The following is a 10,877-nucleotide window of genomic DNA, read 5'->3' on the forward strand; positions in this document are numbered from 1 at the left end:
AGTTAGGCCGCAATCTTTCGCCAGTCATAAGTCCGGTTCCCGGTGGGCGATCCGGTCGCGGGTAGCATCAATCGCCTCCCTGACAACTCAGCAACACGGTGCCATGCATACCATCAGGATTTGAGTCAGGATAGTCGACGGAGGGCGCGAGGGTCTCGGGAGCTCTAAGCTCACGCGGCCATCTTGGTCAAGCGCTAGGCTCCTCCATGTATGAGAAAGTTTAACGACCCTGTCTTCGTGGCACAATTATTCTTAAGGAGAGCAAGGACTATGAAGAGTCCCCATGGTCTGCGTTTTGGAAGAGGTGTCCCCTCAGTCTCTGTAGAGGGGAGCGGACCGGAAAGAGTTGATTGGGAGGTTCTACAAGCAGAGGAGGGGTTTTTCCCCCCTCCTTTTTTTTCAATCTTTCAAAGTTTTCTGGCAACCGTCACCTACCTTCAACTGCTGTTTGTGCTCTCATGCGTGAGCCCTGCCTTCAGCTCGCGCAGCATCCTGTGAGGTCCCCCGTGATGTTCCTGATGGTATGCAGCTTTCTGGCTGCTGTGGGATGCTATGCTGCTTTGTGGTGCCGTGAGCCACCCGGCTCAGCGTCACAAACGTGCCGCCATCATGTGTTTGGTATCACTGAAGGTTGAAGTGTTCTGAGGTATCCTGCATTGGAGTTTGTATTGCCAACCAAGTTGTTTCATTTCAATAAAGTTTAGAGTCTTCAAGACATGACCGGGGATGTCGTTGGATCCAAGTGGACTGGGGATCTGTGCCTCCTGTTTGAGTTTACTGAAGTTTTGTTTTTGCTCCAGTATGCCACAGAAACTTTTTTCACTTTTATTGTTGGCCTCGGGTGCATGTCTATTTCAGAACGCTTCGGGACAGTAGAGACATATCCTCAAATTTCACCCAGATATTAGTGGTGCCAGAGAATTTGTCTTTTCTTTAAGTTTTTTTTGTACAGTTTGGTTTGCGCTGTTACATGTGCGTTTTTTAGCACAATCAGAGTTTTGGGATGCCAGTTTCCATGCTGTCTCTAGACTAAATTTTTAAACAATTTCCAACACAGTTTTGATGATCTGCTGTGTAAAGCTTTTCGTGATATTAATTACAAACTGTATTAGCATAATTGGGAGAATAAAAGGTGAGGATGAGGTGTTGTTTTTCCCTTATCTTTCTTAGGGTTATGGGTTGTGCTAGTCCCCTGATGTTTGTTTAAGAGTTTTTTTTATATATATTTGTGTGTAGCGTTTTTCACACATACCACCCTTACTTCGGGTTTGGGTGAAGGGCTAAGGTGAAGCCGTATTTTGATGAGTGAGTCTTCTTGCTAGTGATTGCTATTTTTCCTTATTACTTGTTTCACTGTAGTGTTGTGCGCTATTACAGGCTTTGTGTGGAGCGTTTTTCCACACATACCACCCCAACGTTGGGTTTGGGTGAAGGGCTGCGTTAAAGCCAGATTTGCAAAGAGTGTGTGTTTTTGCTAGTGTGTGCTGTTAGCTGTGTGCTTGTGATTGGTGTTCTTTTCTGGGTTCGTGTGGACTTGTTTTCCACACTTCCCACCCAAGCTTTGGGCTTGGGTGAAGGACAGCTGTGATGTCGTTGATTCCATGTGGAGCGCCTTTCCACACTTTCTACCCATGCTTCAGCAAAATTTTTGTTGTTGTTCTTGTTGGATGGTTTTCTTCTACACCTTGTGGTTGGCACCCTATTCACTTTACTCTTGTTTGCCTGGCCAGCTGGCATGTTTAAGGTATATGGGTTTGTTTGTGGTTTGCGGTGTAGTAGTGTTTGTATTTTTGCTGTGGTAGAAAGGGAGATGGTGCATGAGTGTATTCTTATTATAGCACTTGTGTTCCTTTTTCTCTTTCTTTTTATTTCTTGAAGCATAATGTTTTCCATCTATTATCTTTATGTTGACATTTCAGATCGTTGCTATTTTGCTTATGTGTGGCAATGGTTCTGTTGTCATTCTGTTGCATACTATTGTTCTTATGTCTTCCTTTGCTTACATCAGACTTCATTGTTTTTCTATTTAGAGTCTTTCTGTAATAATATAAAGAAAGGAGATGTGTTATACCTGCTGCTCAGCCAGTGTGACTGTGGTGAGAGAATGTTGGTGAGTGGAATGTTGGTGAGTGTGTGAGTCAGTTGGTGGATGGGCTGAGCAGCAGGAAGGCTGCTCCTGCTGGGGCTCTACGCTGTAACATCTATCTTAAATAAATCTATATAAAGAAACTACCTGGATTGGACCATCTTTTATTCACTACAACTTGCCCACAGTGTGTGGTCCCTCAGAGTTGGGACCCACACTGTGTGCATTTCTAGAATTGGTGACAGCACCAAGGACCAGATTAAGGGCCTTATTACGAATATGGTGGTCCAACAACCAATGTACTTGCGGTGGCGGTCCGACCACTGTCACCCCTGCGGGTCCACTCGCTCTATACGGAGTGTGGCGGTGCGATCGCCACAAGACCGCCGCCACCGCCAGGATCCTTCTGCGGTGCGGATTGGAGAACGAATTTGCGCCGATGCCGGCACCACCAACTGAATTACGACCTGCCTTTCAACCAAGCATTTTATGGCGATGAGCCCGCCATGAAATGCTTGGCGGAAAGATAGGGAAAGGGGCCCCCAATGAGTCCCCTGGCCAAATCTGCCCAGGGGGGTGGGAGCAGGGGGCACAAGATGTGCCCCCCCCACAAGCCATGCTCCTGCGTGCACTGTGTGGCATGCACAGCATGGTGCATTGACACACAGTGCACATGACGTGGCAGTGGTCCCACGGCGGCGGCATGACTGCTGGCTGTAATCCTGCAATCCTGTAATCAATCGTTTATTGATATTTACAGACAGACGTTGGTAAAACTGATTTTGATTAAGGGCAACAGAGTTACTTCTACCATGGAAAAGAGGAACATTCTTGAATTTGCCCTCGTCAACTGCTCTCTGAGCCGCAGAAGCAAACTCCCCTGGTGAGTCCTTCATTGCTCTAAATATACATACTTGACTAACCAAAAGTCTGTGGGCATTAACAATTGCAATGTCCTTCCTCTGTAAGGAGAGTGATAAGTCTTTGAGATATTGAAGTGCATCACACATTACCCCCAAATCTCTGATAAAAGAATAGGATGTAAGCTTCTTTAAGAGACCTTCATACTTACTCCGGTCTCTTATGGGTCTGGATGGGTCTTTAGAAGCATTCTCAAAATGTTTGCACAAGGCAGGGATGCAGTTCCAAACAGCTTTCACAGATCTGTAACTGGATGCTACCCATCTAGTATCAAGCGTTTTCCCTATCTTCTGAAGCTGTACACATACCTCGCTGGCGGCTAGATTTAGCTCTCTCTGGTTTTTTGGCGACATGCTGTATGTGGCATACAATGAGTCCATGAAAATCTTGAAGTGATTGACCCCGGCAACCTCATCAACTGTATCTGCCACAGCAAGTTCTAGTCTGTGAGCCAAACAATGCCATGTCAGTACAAGATTTGGAAATTCTGATTTCAGCAATGCTACTACTCCTCCTTTTTTACCAAACATTACTGCTGCTCCATCTGAACATACTGCAATCAAGATATCATGTAGCAGACTTTTTGTGAGTCCAACTTTTTCAAAGTAGCTTAGGAGAGCTGTCTTTATGCCAAGGGCATTTGTTTCTGTCAGCTCCAGAAGGCCGAAATAGATGGTCACTGGGGTACTTTCATTTCCAAAAATGCCACGGAGGTAGATGATTAAGGTAGAAGCATTGCTAATAGAAGTGCTTTCATCAATGAATACTGTGATCTTTGGTTTGTGTTGTCTGATAGACCAGACAGACCAATCTTTGTTGCATTTCCAGTGCAATGTGTTTTATTATTTCAGTTGCAGTCACATTGCTGTGCAAAACACGGCCCATTGCACTGCCATTCTTTGCCTGAATAAGAATTAGATCAGGGTGGTCAGTGAAAGGGCGATCTTTTATTGCCAAGTAGTAGGCAGTGTCAAGTACCCTGCATGTGCTCTCCATATGTTTTGCATTACATTTGTGTACTGTCACCACCAATGTGTTTTCCTGCTGAGCTGTAAGAATGTCTTCAGCTGCCAAGTGACCAGCGCTCACCTTATGCTTCATAATCTTCTTCCTGAGCTGTTTCTGCCTGGAAGCTTTTCCGTCACCGGAAGGACCAACCTCGCCATCTGCCCACTCTTTACTTATGCGCATGCCCTGGGTGTTATTGTGCACTGAAAGACCTGTTGATTTAGCCTGTTTGCAGGAAGAACATCCAATATTGCTTGACTTAGGATACAACCATTTATATTCCTCTTGAAAGTAATACCACTGTTTAGTGTTCCAGCAGTCAGGGAGTTTGACGGTTTCTTTCTCTGGCACACATTGAAGTCTTTGTAAAGGTGGACTGTCCTTGGTAGACTCTTGCTGAGTTTTACTAGCCTCGTCACTAGTTGGTTGCACTGGACAAGACTCCCCTGTAACACGCTGGTGCTTCAGTGACGGTAGGAAGTCAATCATTGAAGACTGCATAGACTTGCGCTTCAGAGCAGAAGCAGATAAGCCACTAGTAGCCATGGTAAAATTTAGAACTTCATTCTTGAAGGCTGGACTGGTATATCTGACAAAGAAAAGAAAATCTTCCTCTGCTGATTTCCTCTGCCGATTTTGGTTTCCAGGTGATAAGGCCTTGCGTCATACAACGAGAATATTAAGCCTCTTATCTGCAACAAAAATGTAATAGTTTACTCCAGTGATCAACAATGTATAATTGGAGTGCCATTTGGCAGGCAGATGTTACTCTTCACTTTGTGCTGCTCCTGAAAGGATCTCTCATTGTGCAGTGGAACAAGAATAGACTACTGCATGGAATAAAAAATATCCTGAGGCACTGCCATCCTACTGCATCACTGAAATATTATTTTACACACTGTAGATAACCCCTGCTCACCCCCTTGGTAGCTTGGCACGAGCGGACAGGCTTATCCCCAAGGCAATGTGTAAAGTATTTGTACCAACACTCACAGTACCATAGTGCAACACCACAAATGGACACTACACCAAGTATTTAAAATAATATAAATTACTTTATATAGATTAGGCATATCAAAACGTTATAAACAAAACATACACAATCACTCCTGTTTTAGAAAATGTTCTCTTGAGAAATGTTCACTTGGGTAATGTTCTCTTAAAAATACTCACTTGGATAATGTTCTTTTAAAAATGCTCACTTGAATAATGTTCTCTTAAAAATGCTCACTTGGATAATGTTCCCTTAAACCTGGTGAATAATGAAATTGACTGAGGCCTTCAGCTTGGAGGACTCCTGTTCCTAGCATGTGGAACATTATTTCAAAACTAATGTGACTGAGATGTTTTTCAAAAATGCCCCAGCTGCACTCGTGGAGTCAGAGAATCACCCAAAGTAGCGTTTTCCCATATATCACAACTGTAAAACACCTTCTTATTACACTACAATGGATTAGTAGGGGCAACTAATGTGTAATTAGAGATTGGCTAATGTGTAGGCGATAAGAAATTTTGTATATTTCCCTTCACATAAATGCGATGAAAATGCAATTAACTGTAAGCTGTAAAACAACATCGTCATTTGCGTACATGACTGCTATACTACGAATGTATCGTATTGTTTACTATTAAAATGCAAAATAAAGTTTTTTTTAAAAAGTAGCATAAATAGAGCTTTCTCAAATCTCAAAAATAGCGCTTTTTCAAATCACCCCCGTGATTGCCATAGTCAAGTCACCAAGCTTTAATCACCCCTGCGGCGGCCCACCGGTAGCGCGTGTGATCACAATCTCCCCCCCTGTGCAAACTCCGGTCACGTGTTGGAGCCGGTTACCTTAGGATGTGAAGGGGGCTCTGCGGTCCGTGCTGATCTCCGATGAAGCCGCTTTCGCCGGTTGGACGTGCCTCGGCCTCAGGTTCAGCTTCTTTCCTCGATGACGAGCACGAGGGAACCCCGGTTGCTAGGGGACGCCTCGCGCCTCTCCAGACTCAATGCATCTCCGCCTGACGAACCTCCGCTTTGCTGGGGGAAACCCTCGTTGCTATGACCAATCCGAGCGCGGCTCGGAAATGACGATCCAGGGCCGGCGGTGGTGAATACCGGCAGGGTGTTTTCAAGGCTCCTTCTCAGAGCGGCGAACCTGGCCTCGGGCACACAACGCAGCTTGAGGGATGGCGGTGGAGTCAATGCACACACAGCGCTCGGGGGCAAAGCAGGCGCTCCAAAGTTCCTCAGTGGTGCGTTAATCTGCACAGAGCGTGAGGGACACAATCCTGAGGCAGATCACGCTTGAGGCAGAGTAAGGAGGACACAGCACACAGCAGACAGTCCCTTGGTCCTCTTCCTCAGCAATCACAGCAACTGTAGGTCAGCTCCCAGACACTCGGCAATGGCAGCACTTTTCCTCAGTCTTCCTGGCTGTTCTTCTTTTGGCAGGGATTCCTTCTTGATCACAAAGTTTCCTAATCTAATTTTACTGGGGTTCCAGTCCTACTTTTATACCCCAAAAGTCTTTTTTCTTCTTGTGTAAGGGGTCCTGGACCCAATCTAAACCAGTTCTGGGTGCACTCTGCCAGTGCACCTCATCTTCATTTGTGAGTGTGGGCCAGGGACATCAGACGCACCGCAGGAGGTGGCGCAAGCATTGTGGCAGGCAGGCATAGCTCTATTGAGACCCAGATGCTACTCCTCCCCACCACTCTACATGTAGATGGGGCTATTCACCCTAGTGCTGACTCACCCAGCCTCCTGGAGCCATCCCAGCCACTGTCACTCACAAACCAGACAGTCAATACACAACCAGGCAGAGGCACACAGAAAGGTTGAACAGGAAATTAGACACTTTCTAAAAGTGCTATTTCCAAACTTAGAATTTAAAAACCATCTTCACTAAAGGATGTGTTATTAAATTCTGAGTTCAAGGATACCAATATGTCTAACTTGCCGTTATGGGAAGATATGCAGTTAAACATGTTACCCTACCTTAGAACTTTGAGGCCCAAAAATAGAGCCCCCTAGAGACCGCTTTCGAGGCCCCCCCAAAAAAAACTGGGGGGGGAGCTCAGACTCCCAAAGACCCCGCCCTCCACTTAAAGCCCTGGTTGCTGGGCATACACAGTGCCATTAATAGTGTCTGAAGAGCACCAATAATCGGGCAATGCTGAGCTGCGGAGAGGCCTTCCTCGGGCCTGCAGACTTTTGCTGCACTGCTGATGGCTTCGTCAGGCTCACTGAAAGGCCAGGCAATTACGCCAGAACTCCACGGAGGGTGAGACTGCCCTCCAGCCAGGAACGTGCTGCCTTTTCACCGCCCGAGCCAAGGCTGGAACCTAATCCATGTTTCCTCAGTGTGCTCCCAAATCCGCACAAAGTTCTGGAGCATGCAAGCATACAATGTCCAGAACTCTGCCAAGGGGGGAATACATACCTTTCACTGTCATGCCAGCTGTGGAACGAGCCGTTTCCCTCTTTATTTCCTGCTCCTCGCCCCATAAGCATTAACAATGCACTACCGCAAATCCTTACCTGGAGAAGGGGGGGTTGGGGGCTCAGGCATGTGGTTAGGGTGACATGACTGCATTCAGTCAACTTGTATCACACTTTGATCTTGTTTCCTCCTGAGAGGGCAGCAGCATCACATGCCCCCGTGGAAAGTACTGAAGCAAACACAAATATGATTAGTGGGTTGCTTTAATTAATTGCGGTCTCTGGCGGGTGATCCAGTCCATACTTTTATTGCCCACCATGCCACCTCAGACATGAGCCAGCCATTGGCAAATCGGCTCTGATCCTGCTGCAATAGGAAGATCCCATTCTGAACTGCCAGATTAGGTTTACTACAAACCAGGCCTACAAGTAGACACATTCCAGTATGGTGTAATGATAATTTCCTCTTTTCTATCCCTTGGTACTTCAGACTTTAAGCATTTTTAGCATTGCCAATAGAAGGTTATACAATCGTAGCATTGCCAATAGCAGGTTATACATTCTTAACATTGTCAATAGCCGGTTATACATTCTTAGCATTGCCAATAGCAGGTTATACATTCTTATTATTGCCAATAGCAGCATAACATTCGTATCATTGCCAATAGCAGGTTATACATTCTTAGCATTGCCAGGTTATACATTCTTAGCATTGCCAATACTAGCATAACATTCTTATCATTGCCAATAGCAGGTTATGCATTCTTAGCATTGCCGAGTTATAAATTCTTGTGTTGAGAAGGACAAGGAAACCCTAGAGTTCAGACGGGACCAAGGGTAGAGATATTTTATAACAACAACGGTCCCATACAAGAGAAATAAATATGGTATCGCAATTTTTACAGTCAAAAACTGGAATTATCTAGAAATTAAGGTAAATGGATAAATACAATTTAATAATAATGAGAAAAGGCAAGAAAGTAATATACACGAAGGTAAGTGAGCAAACCGTGAGTAGGTAAAAAGGAAATCAGCCGATTTCCTTACCACAGGGAAGTGACTTAAAAAGGTGACTTTACAGTGTAGGCAAGAGATGACAATATATAAAGTCACAGTAGGTTACAAGTCTCATACAGGATACAGAGTATAAATATTAGAGTTTAGAGACGTAGGTCGATGACGTTTCGATCCCCATGGGAATAGTGGGATCTCTTCAGGACAAGACGATGAAGCGAATGCCTGGGAGGGTTGCCTAGGTAGGTATATATGACAAAAATGAAGGGAGGGGGTGGGGGAAGGGAGGGAAACAGGAGGGGGAAGGGTTGGGGAGGGAGAAGAAAAGGGGGGTGGTTATGTTAAAATTAGCAAGGTGCATGAAGGCTACTTAAGTGTGAAGCCGTGAGTAGGGACGGGGTATCAAGTAAAGTAAAGAAAGTGGTTAGGGTGACAAGGGAAGATATGGGATAAAGTGCCAATACTGATGATAATAAGTGTGCCCAGAGGAGAATTTAAGTTTCCAACGAGGAAGAAATGGGGAAGTATAAGGAACGTATGGAGGTAAAGTAAGAAGATATTGTGGAAAAGCTGGGGGAAGGGATGAAAGAGAACCCCTATTTTATTCTCTAACCACTGACCTGTTTACATTACATGCACTTTGTTATCAGTATAGTACCCATTCTTAGCAGCAGGCATTTTAACCCACTGCACTACCTTAGGATGAGTCAAAACTTCCACTAGACAAACCTCCTGTCACTTTCCAGGAAGACGATTAATCACCGGAGATATCTTGACATTTACATTGATGTCTGACAATTGCTGGAGGGCAGGAACACGGCAGCAGATGCTTTTAAAATGATAATATACATTTTTAAAAATGACGCCGCCACCCCAAGTCAACGCCCGGTGCGGTCGCACCGATCACACCGCCCTAGAGCTGGCCCTGCTTCTCTGACATTCTTACGCCGCCCCTGGATAATACTGCAGGTAGTTGTAGTGGGGATCTGGTAGAGTTTAGGACTTTTGGGAGGGAGTGCTTACCAACAGGTTTAAATACATCCATATACATGGTAGATTGCAGAACTACTTCCGAAGAGTAAACAAAATGCTGTACATCGAATCATTTTTATGAAGTTGGGTAAGTGGTGCTTTAAATATAACAGCTTATTTTGTGGGGCCTAGTTTAAACCAGATACAGAAACTAAGATGTAATAGGCAACATAAAATTGTCCAGCACGCTCTACAGTTCTTTTTAATTATTTATACTTCACAGGTAAGTTGTGAAATACAGAAATATACAACTGCCCAAAATCAAAAGCTGCAAAGCTGGAATGATAAGTAGATCTAAAATTTCCAGGGTCAACGACTTAATCAGGTCAGCTTCTAAGCATGAGCCAAAATGGGCCTGAGGTTTCGATTATTAGAAATGTTTAAAGAAGAGGTGAAATTAAACTGAAGTAAGTAAAGCTCTATAAAAGAGGAGAATTGTCAACGCTTTATGAAACTGGCATGCACTGCACCAGTGCAATATGCCTTAACAATGTACGTTACTGCAGGCCAGTTTGCACACTATGCCACAGTGGTGCAGAATTCTAAATAGGCGTGATATTTACTGAATACTGCAGATACTGACACCCTGGACTGGGATCTTTTCTTTGTGTGGTAAGTAGCTCCCATTCTGATTTTTTTTTACAATGGGATGAGGCATAACATTTAAAATCTGCATTTACTGCTTCAGATTGCAGATTTTTTGTTTTCGTAAGGGCATATGGCCCTGATAAATTTGATAGATTTTTGCTAGTGAAATCAATCAAAAGAAAACTGCGGGATTGCAATAAATATTACACCAATTAGGTCCTGATAGCTAGTTTAAGGCTAAATTGCGATCCCTGTGCAAACTTTCTTTTGCGGGATGTCAGAACCCCTTTCAGAGGACCACAGGGTAAGAAGGAGCTACTGGACCTAACCGTGGGGGGTTGAGGCCATTTCCTTCTGATGTTCTGGGGCCCGACTTACTATGGGTCCTGAGCAACTGGGCCAAGAACCCCTTCAGCTGTTGACTCTCAGTCGAAGCATGGGTCGAGCAGCGCAAGGCTTCTCAGGGAGGAGGTACATGCAAGTGGGTTGGTTAACACAGGTTCACAACTCAAAATACTTTCAATAGTAGCAATAAATGATTGTCCAGTCAAATACTTGATTTTATTAAAAAAATGAGTATGAATATGCGAGTACAGAATAAAATATGGCATACACAAACAATACACACAGTCCCATGAGGTAGCAGCACTAGTGTTCGATAGGAAGGTCCCTGAGTCCCTCTTCCCTCTCACTAATGGCAGTCGTTATTCCCCATTCACTAAAGGCGACATTCAGGTTGATCCCCTCTACTAGTCTGAGTCTCAGGTAGCACTCTGACTCTTTCAAAAGTCATAAGTGACC

At 44.7% G+C, this 10,877-nt stretch overlaps 1 pseudogene; it reads right to left on the bottom strand.

The window, feature by feature from the left end:
- Positions 1–2,412: 2,412 nt before the first annotated feature.
- LOC146776111 (E3 SUMO-protein ligase KIAA1586-like) lies at positions 2,413–4,561 on the bottom strand (annotated as a pseudogene).
- Between the last annotated feature and the right edge of the window lie 6,316 nt (positions 4,562–10,877).

The sequence above is a fragment of the Triturus cristatus genome, chromosome 12 (assembly GCF_964204655.1).
Source record: "Triturus cristatus chromosome 12, aTriCri1.1, whole genome shotgun sequence".
Taxonomy (NCBI): Eukaryota; Metazoa; Chordata; class Amphibia; order Caudata; family Salamandridae; genus Triturus; species Triturus cristatus.